The following is a 19,129-nucleotide window of genomic DNA, read 5'->3' as shown; positions in this document are numbered from 1 at the left end:
ATTAATCCCTTTTGACTGAGAATGACCTGCATGCATGGTTTGGCTTCTGGCACATCCATACAGTTTTAAATACAATACCTACAATTAAAAACAGTTTGTTTTATTGCATTTATTTAATTCCTTGGCTCCCATCTGTAACAGGGAGTGATGTTGCATCCCATTAATACACTTTACATTAAATTATTAGATTCTAATAGAATAGATGAGCCAAAACAATTGGGGATCTTTTTTAATGGGCCCCGACTCGTTACAAGTGTGGATAGGTGGGCCTTAAAGTAGAAAAGGTTGAGAACCCTTGCCCTAATGTAAATGCACCCTAATCATGGAATCACCCATAATTTGCAGTGTTGTTTAAATACTGAACTGAGTTTAAAACCTCCCTTACTAAACTCCCCAGTTTAGTTTCTAGTCTCCTCTGGAGAAGTAGTGTGCACCTCGGTCTTCTTCTGTCACTGAGTTTAAGCATGGATCTGTGCACAATCAACAAAAAATGCACCAGAGAACAACCAAGGAGTCATCAAACCACCTGATGAGTATACATGTTTTCTCTCAGATGGAAATGCTTTACAGGAGAAGAAAGTATTGCTTCAGGACACGGATAAGGTGAGGAACTTGCATGGTATTTTTACAGGCAGTGGGTGAGGTGCTTACTCAGAGCTGTGGGGTTTCTGAAAGCAATGAGCTAAGGAGAAACGAGTGAGGAGCGGTGAGAAGGTAATAAAGATGAATCTAAGACTTTTGGGTGGCGCTGGGTGGAAGTGGTGCAGTAAAGGGCAGCAGGAGATCTTCCACCCTGCTTATTGTTGGTTAAGAGAAGCCTCAACAGGAGGCATTTTAACCCCCATGATTTCATTAAAGAGCATTTTTGTCCCACGGCCCTACCCATGCCACCCTGAAGCTGTGCACCATGAAAATTGTGGACCACAGGACTCACACAAATGCACCAAAATGTCAAAAGTGGAAAACAAGCTGAAGAAAAGGATCTAGTAAGGTATACATTTCCAATGTATATCCTGTTTTTCCTTATACTTTTATGCAGCATGGTTGAATGATCTATTCTGAGTTTATTAGCTCATCCGGCCGACAGGTGATGAGTTTATGCCATCATGTGTTGTCCGTTGTCCATCCGGCGTTGTCCACATTTAATAAAAATCGCTTCTTCTCTCTTAATTCTTCACCGATTTTTATTCTTTTTGGCAGGAAGGTAGGTCTGCCTGGGGCGCATATGGTTTCTACTCAAATTTGCATAATTGCAATTAATAATGAAGATATGGAGTAATTAAGCCCTAACGAGCAGTTTCCACACAAATCACTTCTTCTCCCTCAATTCTTCACCCATTTTGATTCTTTCTGACATGAAGATAGGGGTACCTAGGGTGCATATAACTTCTACCCAGATTTGCTTAATTACAATTATTAATGAAGCTATGGACTAATTAAGCCTTAATGAGCAGTTCAACAAAAATTGCTTCCTCTCGGTCAATTCCTCACCATTTTGGATTCTTTCTGGCAAATAGGTCGATATTCCAAGGGTGTATGTAGTTTCTATATATACAACCCCAATTCCAAAAAAGTTGGGACGCTGTGTAAACTGTAAATAAAAACAGAATACGATAATTTGTAAATCATGGAAACCTGATATTTCATTGAAAATTGTACAAAGACAACATATCAAATGTTGAAACTGAGAAATTTTATTGTTTTTTGAAAAATTTATGCTCATTTTGAATTTGATGTCAGCAACACGTTTAAAAAAAAAAAGTTGGGACAGAGGCAGGTTTACCACTGTGTTGCATCACCTCTACTTTTAATAACACTCTGTAAACGTTTGGGAACTGAGGAGACCAATTGCTGTAGTTTTGAAAGAGAAATGTTGTCCCATTCTTGCCTGATATACAATTTCAGTTGCTCAACTGTTCGGGTCTCCTTTGTCATATTTTGCGCTTCATAATGTGCCAAATGTTTTAAATGGGAGACAGGTCTGGACTGCAGGCAGGCCAGTTTAGCACCCGGACTCTTCTACTACAGAGTCATGCAATTTTAATATGTGCAGAAAGTGGTTTGGCATTGTCTTGCTGAAAGAAGGAAGGCCTTCCCTGAAAAAGATTTTTTCTAGATGGCAGCATATCACTCTGAAATGTGTACAGTATATATCATTCAGCATTAATGAAGCCTTCCCAGATGTACAAGCTACCCATGTCATGTGCACTAATGCCCCCTCATGTCATCACAGATGCTGCTTTTGAACTGTGCACTGATATTGTAACAAACCGGATGGTTCCTCTCCTCTTTAGCCTGGAGGTCGTGGTGTCCATGATTTCTAAAAAGAATTTCTAGTTCTGATTCGTCAGAACTCGGGACAGTTTTCCACTTCACCTCAGTCCATCGTAAAAGAGCTCGGGCCCAGAGAAGGTGGCAGTGTTTCTGGATATTGTTTATATCTGGCTTTAACTTGCATTTCTGGATGCAGTAATGAACTGTTTTCACAGACGATGGTTTTCTGAAGTGTTCCTGAACCCATACAGTGATTTCCACTACGGACACATGTCTGCTTTTAATGCAGTGTCACCTGAGGGTCTGAAGATCACAGACATCCAATGTCAGTTTTCAGCCTTGTCTCTTGCATACAGAGATTTCTCCAGATTCTCTGAGTCTTTTAATGATATTATGTACCATAGATGATGTGATCCCCAAATTCTTTGCAATTTTACATTGAGGAACATTATTCTTAAATTGTTGCACTGTTTGCCCACACAGTATTTCACAGAGCAGTGAGCCCCTCCCCATCTTTACTTCTGAGAGACTCCGCCTCTCTGGGATGCTCTTTTTATACCCAATCATGTGACCGACCTGTTGCCAATTAACCAAATTCGGGTTTTTTTAACATTACACAAATTTTCCAGTCTTTTGATGCCCTTTCCCAACTTTTTTGAAATGTGTTGCTGACATCAAATTCAAAACGGGCATAAATTTTTCAAAAAAACAATAACATTTCTCAGTTTCAACATTTGATATATTGTCTTTGTACTATTTTCAATGAACTGTAGGGTTTTCATGATTTGCAAATTATCGCATTCTGTGTTTATTTACAGTTTAGACAGCATCCCAACTTCTTTGGAACTGGGGTTGTAACTTGTATATAGTGTATATAGCTTGCAACATTTATTGCACAAGGTGGCCCACTTTAGATCGTTCCTTCTGGACTAGACGGGGCCAGAGTGAGCTATGCCGTCATAGACGGTCTCGTACAACACCCAATTCATTAAGATAATTTAATTCATGGACATGTACAGTATGGCAGACATCCTTTGTAATGTAAACCTAATCATAAACGTTGTTTAACATAGAAAAACATATAATAATTGAAAAGGTGAATATTTCTGTGAAAAAAGATTGAATATTTATGGAAGGAGTCTCCAGTGTTAGCACTTTGAAACTCAGTATGTTTACCACCATTGAAAAGTCTTCAGGACAGAGGACTTTCCCTTTATATTTTCTCAGTAATATGAAAAGTTGCATATTTTTTTCTTTCGTATTACTAACTTCAAGGGAGATAGCAAAAAGAGACACAGTGAGAGAATGACTGTTTAGAGTTGTGTTAATGGAAGTGATAACAAGAACTAACTTGCTTCCCAGATGTTCTGTGACATTAAATGTTACTATAAATTGATTAAAATGTATCATCAATTTCTTTGCAAATATTGTGTACACTGGGTGTCAAGGTGGTGCAGTGGTTAGCACTGTTGCCTCACAGCAAGAAGGTCTGGGTTCGAGCCCAGCGGCTGACAAGGGCCTTTCTGTGCGGAGTTTGCATGCTCTTCCCTGTGTCTGTGTGGGTTTCCTCCGGGTGCTCCGGTTTCCCCAACAGCCCAATAACATGTAGGTTAGGCTAACTGGTGGCTCTAAATTGACCGTAGGTGTGAATGTGAGTGTGAATGGTTGTCTGTGTCTATGTGTCAGCCTTGCGATGATCTGGTGACTTGTCCAGGGTGTACCCCGCCTTTCGCCCGTAGTCAGCTGGGATAGGCTCCAGCTTGCCTGCAACCCTACACAGGATAAACAGTTACAGATGATGGATGGATGGATGGATGGATGGATGGATGGATGGATATAGTGTAGTAGAAAAAAAACCCTTCAGGATTTGCTGTTTATGGAAAATAATCAACTCTAGGTGTTAATTGTAACTGTGCTTCACGTCAGGCCGCATTTCACCATCATTGTTGATTATTTTCTGATAATAACACATCTTGTAATGTTCTATTGCTGAAATATTGTAGTCCCAGTTCTCAGGAGTGAGATGTTTCCCATCTTTTCCTCAAATGAACTGGAGTATATTGCATGTCCTCCAGGGGGCATCATACAAACATATTTGAAAATAGATTAAAAAATCCAGAAACTACATGCTGCAGAGATTGTTAACCCAAGTTGCTAAGTTCTGCTGAGGGTAATAAATGAATGAATGAAGATGCAGAAACACTCTCAATTCTCCATTTTTGACATTACGGCTGACTGCAAATTAGTAATTTGTCACAGTTTATTTGAAGGGCACCTACGTACATTGGGCCTGAATAAGCAGAAATGTCTTTTTTTTTTTTTTAGACTGAATGTAAGGCTTATGTAAAAATCCATGAAATGACAAACATTTTTATGAGATATATTGCTTGATAAGATATTTTACGAGAAAGACAGAAGAACCGTAAAGCACTATCAGTCTCTGAGACTGGTTGTATCCGTAAATAATTTTTAAAAAGTTATTATTTTGTCAAAATTGTTTTCCAGAAACCTGCGATGAGTGCTATTACTGAATGAAATGCTGTTGGTCCTTTGGCCTTCGAAACCATACATAGCACCATTCCAGTACAAATGCTCTTATTTACAAAGTCCATGTTTGAACCAAATTAATGATTTTAATTCCTTTAATGTTTTTTTTATTTTAACCCACATTACGCTGTTTACTCGTGTTTTCCTTTTGGAATTGATTTGTGATTTGGATTACTCTAAATATACTCTAAAGATACATGTCTGACCACTCTGTTGTGTATCGTATCCCTGATACTTTTATCTGTGCACTTTGTGTACTCTGATTATCCTCTACTTTGTAACCTCTGACCTTGACCCTAATCCCGGGATTAGTCTAGATTTAGGCAAGAACGAAGAAAAAAAACAAACAAAAAAAAACCCTGCTTAGTGGGAAACGTTAAAATGATAAGTGTTTGTGATTGTGTTAAACCTCGGGTCAAGCACTGTATAGTTTAACATTCTAATTCAAATATCTTCACATTCAAATGACCAAGGATTTAATGGGATGAATTTGGTATATTAGAAGATGGACAAACAAATCACCATTCCACTGTGGTGAACTGAGCTGTTCAGAAGAACAGGTATTGTACAGGCACATTTTGTTCTCCAAGATACAAACAATATAGGCCTAAATATACCCTCACAATGGTCCTTAAGGTCCAATTATGTACTTTTATAAGTTTTAAAGCTAGAGTACCAGCTAAAAGTTTGGGAACACCTCCTAATTCAGTGTTTTTTCTTGATTTTTATGAATTAAAAGACACTTCATGTCTTAAAGTAATGATGGATGTCGTTTCTCTTTACTTAGTCGAGCGGTTCTTGACATAATATGGATTACTACAGTTGTTGAATAGGGCCATTTACTGTATTTTTGTTATTTACTATTTACTGTTTGATCTCAAACAAACGCATTAAGAAGGCAAGAAACTCGTCCACTAATTAACTTTTGATGAGGCAAAGCTGTTAATTGAAAAGCATTCCAGGTGACTACCACATGAAGCTGGTAATACCAATAGTGTACAAAGCATCATCAAGGTAAACGGTGGCTACTTTGAAGAATCTAAAATAGGAAACATAGTTTATTTAAGTCAAGTCAAGTTTATTTGTATAGCGCTTTTAACAATAAGCATTGTCGCAAAGCAGCTTTACAGAATTTAACAATTTTTTATTTACCACATAATTCCATGTATGTTCCAGATGTTATTTCATAGTTTTGATGCCTTCAGTATTGTTCTACAATGTAGAAAATACAAAATACAGAAAAACCTATGAATGGGTAGGGATGTACAAACTTTTGGAACAGTATGTGCGTGCACACACACACACACACACACACACACACACACACACACTATATATATATATATATATATATATATATATATATATATATATATATATATATATATATATATATAGTGTGTGTGTGTGTGTGTACTGGGTTGTTTTTTTTGTTTTGTTTTGTTTTTGCATTCACATTAAACCTCCAGTTTCCTCCCTAGCATTTGTTAACACACTTGGGGGGGAAGGTCTCACCAAAGAGGCTTAAGAGAAAGCCTTCTGGTCCATTTTACTAGAGAGGTAAGAAACAAATAAGGGTCATTGTCATGGGACGTTAAACCTGGTTTATTTTAATGGCAACTTCAGAGAGCTCACACTACAAGGTCAGTCAGAGCTCAAACGACTGTCGGGCCTTTAGCATGTGACCGAGAAATGCAGGAGTGTGTTGTGGAGTGGAGGTGTTTGTAAAACTAGACCTTGGCCTTCAGGGTTTTCAAGGAAATATTTGAAATGTGATATTGTTAGAAAAGCTGAAGATTTTAATCAATGGTCTGAACAAAGACAAATTATTTTGAACATTGATTCCCCCCCCCCAAAAAAAGAAATAATTTTCTTCTCTCTCTCTCTCTCTCTCTCTCTCTCTCTCTCTCTCTCATAGGAATGGCCTTAATAGTCCAAAAAATGTAACTGTAAGTCCTTATTGTCCTCTGAAGAGTGGTGATGGTGGCATGTTTAAATTAAAAGCAAAAAGAATAGAAGAGTAAAACTAAACAATGTTATTCAGTTAAAAGCTTATTTTTCAGTACAGGACTACACACTGGTGGACTTGTAGTACTCAGATATTGGGGAACATGACCACTAGGGGACACTAGAGGGCCTCATTTCGGCTCATTCACAGAGTAATGCTTGGAAAGACTTTGAACTTGGGAGTGTCTAAGGAATGGGAATGTGTGTGTTTGAGCCAAAATCTGTTTTCCCATGTATGTGAAATTACACATTACTATTTGCTCTAAATGAAAATCCTTGGATTGTGTTGGATTTGTGGTTGGAGGGGGTCCAGCACAAACCAAAGTGAAATGAAACCCATTCCTTTGAGGGCAAGAAAATAATTACTGACTGTTGTTTTAATTAGTGAAACTGGCAGAGTCATAAAAAAGTCATAAAGACAGAAAAAAAATGGAAGAGAACAGCAGTAAAGACCGACCAAATCATCGAATGAAGGCCTTGACCTTCATTTAGAAAGCTCCTTTTCTCCAATATATATGATTTCCAAGTTGAGTTACATGAATTAATTTATATACACAAATAAACTTAGATAAAACCTAAGAACTATGGCACCATAGGATATATAAGACATTTTGCAGAGTTAATGATTTATTATTTATTAGCAAAGCTGTGACTAACTTTGAGGAATCAATGTTCTGTACCTCTGTATTTTCAGAAAGGGTTTTTTGTTTTGTTTTTGCCTCACACATTCAAAAAATTCAAATTGAAAATGGACTCAGCGACATCCTGATAATGAAGTGACACAGTGTAGTCCAACCTACGACTGACAAAACTAATAAGAGTAATTACTTTATAAAAGACTTTTCCATGTATTTATATTTGGCACAACTAATCAATGAAGTGAACACAACCTCCATGACCCAGAGCATGTAAAGAAAGCTAACATTAACTCTGTGTGTGTGTGTGTGTGTGTGTGTGTGTGTGTGTGTGTGCGCACCCCTGCGTGCCACTGATTAGCCAAATGTTGTTGGGGTTTCAGGAGCTTGCTAGGTTTCAGCTCCACAGTTAGCTATCTAGCAAACATTATCCTGAGTGTTACCTGTAAAACACTGATGTGATCTTAAGTTTAATACTGAGCTTCCAAACTGTAACTGTACAATCAGGCTAGCTAGTCTACCTCACTTATCTAGCTAATGGCCTACCTGTACATGTTTTTGCAGGTTGTTAAATTGTACAGTAGCTTCACCCCCCAGCTCTGAGCCTAACTCCACCCACTGCATCATTTTGAAAAATGCTAAAAAGTGGGCAAGGGGCTGAGGGGGACAATGACTGGGGGGGGCATGGATATATGAGGTCGGAGTTGTTCAGTGACAATTTCACAGACTCCCACTCAAGGTCGGGGGCTGGGGGAGGTGGCCACCTCTGTTTAGAGGGCATTACCGTCATTTTTCAAAATTTCTATTTATTTATTTATTTATTTCATTTAATTTCATGGGCGGCATGGTGGTGTAGTGGTTAGCACTGTCGCCTCACAGCAAGAAGGTCCTGGGTTCGAGCCCAGTGGCCGACGAGGGCCTTTCTGTGCAGAGTTTGCATGTTCTCCCCGTGTCCGTGTGGGTTTACTCCGGGTGCTCCAGTTTCCTCCACAGTCCAAAGACATGCAGGTTAGGTTAACTGGTGACTCTAAATTGACTGTCGGTGTGAATGTGAGTGTGAATGGTTTGTCTCTGTCTCAGCCCTGCGATAACCTGGCGACTTGTCCAGGGTGTACCCCGCCTCTCACCCATAGTCAGCTGGGATAGGCTCCAGCTTGCCTGCGACCCTGTAGAACAGGATAAGCAGCTACGGATAATGGATGGATGGATGGATTTCATTTCATGACATAAAAAAACCTACCAAACAGTCGACTCTACGTCAGCCTCGGCCTTGCATGGTTCAGGATGATTTAAACCAGCAGATTGTGTTTGGCCATTTTCAACCCATAAAATGACATTTTTTAAAAAATAAAAATTTTTAATTTCGTCAATATTACAGCAGCGTTGACGTGTTTCATATCTATTAGTTTACAGCTCAAAAAATCACATTTAAGTGTGTAGTACCTCTTTAAATGCAGACTTCTCCACAGTTTTTAGCTCGCATCTCCTTTGAAGCATTTGAAACTGAGGATATCTGATAAATTGGGCTGGAAGGCTCATCTGTCTCCACTAACTACTAACTATACAGTACTGTTCCTGATGGCTTTATTTTTGATTGCGTCTTGAAATTAAATTATTTAAAAATGGGCACATACAGTCTCTCAGAATTAAACATATTATTATTATTATTATTATTATTATTATTATTATTATTATTATTAATAATAATAATAATAAAATTCTTTAACAGTGAAAAAATAAATGTAGCAATGTTGAATATTTTATTTTTAAATAACTCACATAAAAGCATTATGATTTTAATTATAGTAAAAAAAAAAGTAACATTACAGTGAACAATGTAATCAAGCACTCTAACAGGTGTACGTGCAGCTTGTTACTTTCTACCTTTGTGTCGTACACATTTGTCATTGTGTTATATTATCAATGACACATTTCTGCAGCATAGAGCTCACTAAAATTTTGATCCTGCCCTGGTTACTGCTCGAGTTACTAGATTAAGCAAGTCCATGAGCGCAGAGCAACAAGACAAGAATAAGGTTTAAAAAACATTTTAAGTAGCTGTACAGCACAACTTCTACACAAGGTGGTGTAGGTCAGGGCTTTTCAAAGTGTGGGGCGCACCTCCCCTGGGGGGCGCCAGAGTTCTTCAGGGGGGGCGCAACGTGAGGAAACATAAACCAGAATAAGTTACTATTGCGGATATTTAGCGAACTTCAGCTAGCCTTTGCCAAAGACAAATGGACCGATTTTTAGTACCTAAAGCTACAGTGAGTGAGGAGACAGAGTCTGGGCCAAGCAAAAAATCAGACCCTTCAGGATTTCACGATGTTGCGATTCAACCAATCCCCGCGAATTCAGGACGGTGTTGCAATTATATCCAATCACCGCAACCTTCCTGCAAATTTGACCAATCGTTGGCGTCGTCTTGAGGTGACGTCGACAAACTACCTTCCGCCTTACTTCCGTGTATATGTTCAAGAGAAGCAGCATGCGATGTGCGAGACAATGTTTATATAGGCTTAAATTCTGTTACTGAAAGTGTGTTATGTTTACAGTGAAGGACTGTGTGCACTTTACATTATTTTTTTTACTTAATACAAGAAATTAATGGATGCCAACATTTTTGCCAAAATGGTGTTTTATTTTCCATTGTTTAGACAGCTTCAGCATCATACTGTGAGATTCTGTTCAAATTGTTTTTTTTTCTTCTATGAAGCCTGAGCCATTTATTTTATTAGTTTATAATTATTGTTTAATTTAGTCTTCAGGAGAGACTGCCTGCACACAGTACTAGTATTAATAGTTTTTTTTCTTACATGAAAGCTGAGGCATTTATATTATATTTTAAGGTAACTTCATGTTGTGCTGTGAGGTTCTATGCACTTTAACTTTTGAACCAACAGGTGCATTTGGATAAGTAAAGCCTATTTTTCTGCATTTTTGTAGTCCTGGTAATCTTTTATATTGGTAAAGATGTTTATAGGACCATTTCTCAGTGTCTTTGTTTTTTTAATCAATAGTTTTTCGGTAATAACTTAATATTTAACATATCACTCAATTTTAATCACAAAAAGAGAAAATCGCAACAATTTCTCACAACTTTCACTTCCTCCCGCAATGTCATCGCAACAAAAACCTAAAAAACACCTCAACTTTCATCGCAATTTTTTGGAACCCCCCCCCCGCAACATCAGACATTTTAGCCCGCAACAATCACAAAAAAGTCCCGCGGAATCCTGGGGGGACTGAAAAAAGAAGGAAGTATGACCACGATTATTTAAAGTTTGGATTTTTATGGACTGGATCTGAAGATGCTCCACTGCCACAGTGTGTTGTCTGCCAAGAGGTGCTAGCTAACGATGCTATGAGATGTTTAAAATGTGTAAAACAAAATGTTTTAAAAAGAAAAGCACAGATGTTTAAAATGTGTAAAAGAAAAAAATAAAAATGTGTACAACAACCATTTTTTTAAAAATACGAATGGAACATTAAGTATAGCAACAACAAAAATTGTGAGGGGGGCGCTGTTGTTTATTTGCTCTCGGGGGGGGGGGCTGACTCTCCCACACTTTGAAAACCCCTGGTGTAGGTAATTACTGCATAATACACTCTAAGTAGTAGTGTCAGGAGAAACTGCATCTCATAACTGTGCGAAACCGAGCAAATGTAACATTTGTAACAGGGTTTGTATCGTGTGCAATATTACTTCTCAATATCATGTGCAATCATTATTTTTTATAACTTTTCAGTATCATGTGCAATATTACTTTTCTACTCTTCTTTTTTTTGTTTACTTTTACTAAATGTATCTTACTTTCATTGTTATTCTATTAGACTCTGGTGTTACAGTTATTACTCTATTGTTTTTTTTATGTTGTAATTTTTGAGCAACATCTGGCACAAGAATTTCATTCGGGATGAATAAAGTTATCTTATCTTATCTAATCTTATCTTAACTTAATATGACAGTGTTTCACTCTCTTTCCCAGTCAGGGAAGCACAAATGTCTCCAGATGGAAAACCCAAATCTAATCTGCACTCCTCTAAATAGGCGCCATTGTTGTCCTCCAGAGAATGTGCTGTTTTTGAGACCCCTATGACTAAACAAATTGGAGCCTGACCTCTTACTCTGGTGCTCTACTTACTTGTGACAGGTGTATAAATTACTGCACTGCCTCCCTGGCCATTACACATCCAGCACTCTGGGCCTCTTTGTGAAGTGTTCCTAGACATGAAGGGCTGTGACCTTTGACTCCTGCCTCTCATATTCACCCCCCCACACACCACCACACCCCCTACCCTCTGCCCACCAGGCTATGGCCTCCGCCCAGCTAAATGTCTGATTTATTTGTGCGGCACTCGCTGCGGCACTGGCTCTTTGACCCTCTACATTGTGTGGCGATAAAGGTGTAGCGAGAGGGAACAGCCCTAGCTCTAGGACATGCCTAGCACCTAGAAAAAGAGAGCAGGGAGAGGACATGTACATCGTTTCACACACACAGACACACACAATTTAGACTTTGGAGTGATTTTATGCCGAGTAAAAGATCCAAACCTGTGGTTTCTTTGCTAAAGCTGCATGTGCTCTATTAACGGTTCATCAGGAAGCTCACTTTTAAAATACTGCCCCTGTTTAAAGTTGCTAGTCTGCCACTACAGATGGGATTTAACTACCGTGTATATTACTTTCCCACTAGCTGAGTTTATGTGGCGTTTATGAATTGGACCATGTGGTGAGGGCAGGAAGGCAGGAAGCGTCATAACCTCATGTTTCATCACTGATGTGTGGTAAAGAGTGGGTGTTCTCCATTCTCAGTGTCATTTAGCATTTTTGATCCAGAATCTATCTATCTATCTATCTATCTATCTATCTATCTATCTATCTATCTATCTATCTATCTATCTATCTATCTATCTATCTATCTATCTATCTATCTATTTTGTTGACTGTACAGTTTTACAGTATACAGAGTTGTAAAAATACCTTTAATGGTCCCCCATAGAGACAATCCCATATAAGCATTCTACTACTATGATTTTTATTAAGTATACCCATAGTTCTCAAAGTAGGGTTCACGAAGCATAGCTATGGGTCTATGGAGTTTTAATCTTGTTACAGCGATGGAAACAACGACAACAACGACCCACTATTAAAAAAAGTTATTACAACTCTAAAAATGTCAACTGGACTCCAGTGACATTTTTTTTTAAAGTGAATCTATGAGTGGAAAGTTCAGAAAATTAAAAAAAAACATTTTGTACTTAATATTTTTTAAACAGATTGTTTGTAATCCATGATTGAAATTAAAGGGAACCCTATACGTAAATCATTTGAGAACTCCTGACATATAGAGCCATTGGAAAAGCCTGGAGTTGAAGGTTCCCCTTTCAGAAAATGTTGAGCACTGTCGCCTCAATGTAGTCAAGAGCACCTAAACCGAGACCAAGTCATGACCAAGACCAGAGTGTATTAAGACCAAGACAAGGCCAAGACTTTGAGAAATTGAGATCAAGTCAAGACCAAGACCAAGGCGGGGTGAGACCGAGTTAAGACCAGGACCAGACCAGTGGGTGTGAAGGAGTGGGGGAGGAGTGACAGCTGTTAACAGTAATAAAATTTTCAAATTAGCAATGACTCATGTTATTGGTTGCATTTGAAGCAGGAAGTTTTACATCCAATCACAATAATGATGTTAACAAATAAATTAGACAATGCATAGGCAATTTAGTGATACCTCCACAGTTGTGGTCTTGACTGGTCTTGGAATAAAATCTTGAGTCTCTATGTTGAGATGGAGACAAGACCAAGTGAAAATGCGGTCAATTCCAAGACGAGACTGAGACCTTCTAAAAGTGGTCTCGAGACTGGTTTCAAGTACTACAACACTAAAAAAAATGTACAAAAAATATCCTTTAGAAAACTAGAACCATTCATCCAAAGGACACATAATGAACCTTTTTTAAGTATCAATTTTTTGAAAATTTGAGGCTTCATTTGGTTTTACATTAGTTCTCAGTGACTATAGCCTTTCTGCTGCCTCCGTCGATTCCAACTTTAGACCTTCAGTGCTCTGATGTTATTAGGGTGGTCCATTCTCAGCACAGCAGTAACACTGACACTGGTATGGTTGTGTCTGTGGCACTGATTATGTGGAAAAATATAATTTTATAAATAATGATAATCAGTAAGCGAAACAGGGGTGGCACAGTGGTGCAGTGGTTAGCACTGTCACCTCACAGCAAGAAGGTTCTGGGTTCAAGCCCAGTGGCTGATGGGGACCTTTCTGTGTGGAGTTTACATGTTCTCCCTGTATCTGCGTGGGATTCCTCCGGGTGCTCCGGTTTTCCCCACAGTCCAAAGACATGCAGGTTAGGTTAACTGGTGACTCTAAATTGAGCGTAGGTGTGAATGTGAGTGTGAATGGTTGTCTGTGTCTGTGTGTCAGCCCTGTGATGACCTGGCGACTTGTCCAGGGTGTACCCCGCCTTTCGCCCGCAGTCAGCTGGGAAAGGCTCCAGCTTGCCTGCGACCCTGTAGAACAGGATAAAGCGGCTAGAGATAATGAGATGAGATGATAATCAGTAAGCGAAACAGGGGCGGCACAGTGGTGCAGTGGTTAGCACTGTCACCTCACAGCAAGAAAGTTCTGGGCTCGAGCCCAGTGGCTGATGGGGACCTTTCTGTGTGGAGTTTGCATGTTCTCCCCGTATCTGCGTGGGATTCCTCCAGGTGCTCCGGTTTCCTAAACAGTCCAAAGATATGCAGGTTAGGCTAATTGGTGGCTCTAAATTGACTGTAGGTGTGAATGGTTGTATGTTTCAGCCCTTTGATGATTTGGCGACTTGTCCAAGGTGTACCCTGCCTCTCACCTATAGTCAGCTGGGATAGGCTCCAGCTTGCCTGCGACCCTGCACAGGATAAGCGGTTATGGATAATGGATGGATGGAGTAAGCAAAACGGTAACTTGATGTATATTCACTGTTAACATCACTAATCCAAAAGCGATATCGAACAGAAAACTGAATGACAACCACAGAATGAATGCTATGATTAAACTTGAGTAACCCCAGGACTTCATCTATAGCTTCAGAATGAAAGTTTAAAACTTTTTTTTACTCTGTTTTTTTCAACCCTCTAAATAGCTAAATCATTCTGACATAAGGCCTACATACATCTCTTTGTTGTTGCTTGTTCATCTTTCTACTTCTTCTTTTTTATGTCATGATCTCACATTTCTGTTCCTCCTAACACTCAATAGATTGTCAAGAGATCTTCCTTCCTTTTTATCATCTGAAAAGACACATGACATATGGGTGTGGTGGGACATGATGTGTTTCCACTGTCTATCTGTCAAGTTATCAAGAAATGTCCCACACGTAGGCATTCACAGTTCCATCTCCTCTCAGCTGCTGATACTGTATTTCAGTTGCTCTTTGTTGACTTGGCACCATTTGTGACTGGCTAAGATCAATGGTAGTGGGTCTCTTTTGTGCGAGCTGTGAAACTGCTGGCAGAGGAACGTGAGAAGCGAGGGAGGTGAGGAGAGAGAAAGGTGAGAGCGCAGGGACGTCCCGTTACGCCACTCCCCCTTTTGTCCTACCTCATCTCACGCTCCGGACAAGCAGACCGCCGAGACTGGCACTTGAAAAAATACCGCCTCTCCTAATCAACACTCATCTCGGTAACCTCTGCCACACCTCTCTTCCACAAACTGTCTTTCACACCTCTTCCATTATAACTGGGCTACGCAGCGGGACTACACCATTTGTTCTACCTGTAGTGAACTGTCTAGGGGATGGAGGACCTTCAAACCGAGCGTCCCCAGTGTTCTTCACACCTGCAGCGTATCAGTTCTTCATTGTATCCCAAGTACTCCTAAAAGAGGTGGTCTCACCTTAGCTTATCCAGCTTCATACAGAAACAACTTTAAATTGATTGGCAGCCTTTGTGAAAATTAGCAAAAATTAATATTTAGAATGACTAATGTTACAACTTAAAGCAATTTAAGCTTGGACATACAAGATGCTGAATAATTTTGTTTTGTTTCAAGCATTAAAAAAGTTTGAAGTAGTGCATATTTTTTCTGCAAAATAACTAGTCTTACACCATGTGATTCTGAGGACCTTGGATATCTGCCAGGGGTGGTGGGAAACACCTGGATACCTCCCTTACATGCATGCCAAAGTCATATAGTGTCTCAGTAGATCCAACCTAGAACCTTCTTGCATGAGCTGGCACCAGTTCTGAATGACAAGAGACCCTGGTGGTCAACTGGGGTTCTTAAAAATCCATAGTCACATACGTAACTGGCATTCTATTTCACCTATCCAAATCTCCAGAGAGGATGAGAAACAACTGTTTAATGTATACAAACAATGTTAGGAGGGGCAGGGCTACCCTGAAAGGTGCTCAGATATGATCTCCACAGACACACCATGAGGAAGACCAATTCTACCTTTGTAGAACCCAAGAGAAGGTGTTAAGTGATGATCCTGCATGATGAACCGAAGATTTCAAATTTTGATTCATCAGTCCATAATACCTTCTTCCAGTCCTCAGTAGCCCAATGGCGGTGTTTCATGGCCCAGGCAAGCCTCTTTGTCTTATTCTGACATCTTAGCAATGGCTTTCTTGCTGCAACTCATCCTGTCAAACCTGCAGCTCGAAGTCTTCTCTTCACAGTTGAAACTGAGGCCCTGTCCACACGGCAACGGATTCAGGTGAATCTATTAAAATTGTTTATCATTTTGGCCTGGCGTCCACACGGCACCGGCGTTTTGGGTGCCCCAAAACGAAATCTTTTGAGAACGGGTTCCAGAGTGAAAAAATCTGGCAACGGCGCCGTTGCGAAGTCGTCTGGATGAGTAGAACGGATTTGTTTATGATGACGTCACAACCACATGACTGTCAGTGCTTCATGCCGGGTAGAAGTGTAACGAACTTGATGCGAGTTGTCAACAAATCCTATAACTTGGTTCATGAAATGCGCTTACAAAATGTTTTCACTGTGAATATTTATTGTGTAATGGTGCAAAGTGTGAGAGAGAGAGAGAGAGAGAGAGAGAGAGAGAGAGAGAGAGAGAATAGCCCTTAGGGCAGAGTCTTTAGTCCAAACACTGCGGAAGCAGTACCAAACTGCGCACCGCCCGTGCGCGTTCCAAAAACAAAAACAATCCCGCCAGCAAAAATAGGAAAAAAAAGGAGCGATCTCACCTCTTCAGATGTTGGTTTAAGTCCGACAATACATTCCTCAAAAAGGGCGTAGAAGAACAAAGTAATCCATCAACGTGTAGCATTCAATTTATTCCGGACCATTAAAGAATTCTGGAGGATATCAGAATGTTGGCGTACCAGCTTCCATCTACCCCCATTCATTCCTCTTTCCGTGTCTTTCGTTTTACGCTACTGATTAATAATCAAAACTTTATGTGGCTAATGCTACAGAAGAAGGGGTTTATGCGCATGCGTCTACTTTTCTATTGTTCTGGTGTCTCCGATGGGACCGTCTTACAGCGCACGTAGTGGTGTGGCATGTGTATTGCATCATTTTCAGCAAGCGTTGCGTTGCCATATGTACCTGAAATTTTACTGATCCGTTGCCCATGTGGACGCGATATTTAAAAAAAAAAAATCTCGTTGCCTTTGTCGTGTGGATGTAGCCTAAGTCAACCCTGAGTCATCTAGCCACAAATGAATGCAAAATAAGCATAAGGCCAGAGCATGGAACACTTTTGTGATGCAATCACTACAAACATCTGTCTCCTGGACTGTGAAGCTGCAGTCCTCAGTTTGTAATTCAGCCAGTGGGACCATGTTACATTACATTACATTAATGGCATTTAGCAGAAGTTCTTATCCAGAACGACATGCAACATACCCAGAGCAGCCTGGGGAGCAGTTGGGGGATAGGTGCTCAAGGGCACTTCAGCCATTCCTGCTGCTCCAGGGAATCGAACTAGTGACCTTTTGGTCCCAAAGCTGTTTCTCTAACCATTAGGTCATGGTTTCCTCCAGTATTACAGACTTACAGACACAGGTGACCTATATGACAGTAGTTCTGCTTGTGGAGGAAGCTGCCAGGGTGTTCTGATCACTACTGAGAGTGGTCTGCTAGCCATCTGGGGGGCACAAGCAGGACTTTGTGGTCTCACGGCAGAATTCTGTACCATGTGGGAAGAACATGTAGTCAAGAAGAAAAGACATAGTATATATAGTAAGGTCTCTCCTGGGCCACTTCATACTGTCCCAGGGGACTGTCAGTTGTGTTTATTTGGCACTGGCAAAGAGGTGCAAACGTCTCCCAGATCTTGGCTACCACTTCTGGGAACAGATACCATTCACTCAAAGAGTGCAGACCATATCAAGACCATGAACATCTCAAGACCATGTAACAGACCATCTTAAAAGTGCATCCACTGCACCATTGTATAGACTCAGGTGCTCTTAGTAAGGCTAATTATGGATGGCCCCAACTGATGAGTTTCTGTGCAAGGCAGATAGAGGTGCTCAACCTTATGCCATGCTAATTTGATGTAGCTGACCATCACAACATTGTCTAAGTGGACCAGTGTGTCTGGTTTGAACCTGAGGGCCAGATGGGCCACCTTCAGATGCAGCTCAATGATTCTTTATGACCATCCAGGGTCTACATGCCTGTGTGGTACCACACCACTCACCAGCCTCTAAGAGATGTTCATGGTATTTATCGCTCGCAGAACCTTTCACTGATAAATATTTACATCTGTGGCATTTGGAGTTCAGCTTCCCCATATGACTAAATAGTCTGAAGATATTGTGGTACTAACGGACTGGAGGAACGTATGAGAAAGGATTTAACACTGACAAACATCGTCAGTGTTGCACCTTAGAGAAAAGAGGCGAAACTGGGTCCAGAGCACAGGTACTTCACTGGCCTCTTCTGTCCTTCCCATGCTTAAAAAACTTTTGGAAGTGTGACAAATACATACACATGCTCAACTGTCTGCAGCATCTCCAACGTGCTGTCCTACTCTCATTGTGTTTTGTTTGTCAAATAGAGAGAAAGAGGGATTTCATCCGGTCTGGACAGCTTTATATCTTTTTTCCAGACATTCCAACTTCACACAGAATTAGACGAACAAGCGATATCCTGTCCTGTCTCGCAGAAAACTCAACCACCTGTTCGATATAAATGATATCTGACGAAGGCCAAGCGACTTGTTTTGCACCAAACGTTGATGCTCGAGTTACTTTTTATCCCCCATGAACACACTGGCAGAACAGCAAGAGTGTGATCAGAGGAAACGAGACTCCTGTGGGCTTTGGAAAAAGGAGCACAGCAAGAGGCTTGAATGTCTGACATTTCCTCACAGATAGGACACGGTGGAGATGCCTCATGTCTGGATGCTGATGAGAGAGAGAGAGAATGTTACAAAGACAAATTTGCATAATATTTACATAATAAAAGCTGGATAAGTAGCCTTGTTTGATTTCTGATATTTGATTGTGTAGATGCAAACCAAATTTTCAAATGGGACTCATTTTAATCCCACTGGTCACTGAAATTATGTTTTGTGTTTTTATAAAAAATATGTTGTCTTAATTTCAGACGAATTTATGTAGGTAATGTAATTGGTTACACGCAATCCATGTACATTAGTCATACAGAATGTGAGCATGTTCTGTA

The sequence above is a fragment of the Neoarius graeffei genome, chromosome 15, assembly GCF_027579695.1.
Source record: "Neoarius graeffei isolate fNeoGra1 chromosome 15, fNeoGra1.pri, whole genome shotgun sequence".
In the NCBI taxonomy this organism is placed as follows: Eukaryota; Metazoa; Chordata; class Actinopteri; order Siluriformes; family Ariidae; genus Neoarius; species Neoarius graeffei.
This window is presented reverse-complemented; position numbering follows the sequence as displayed.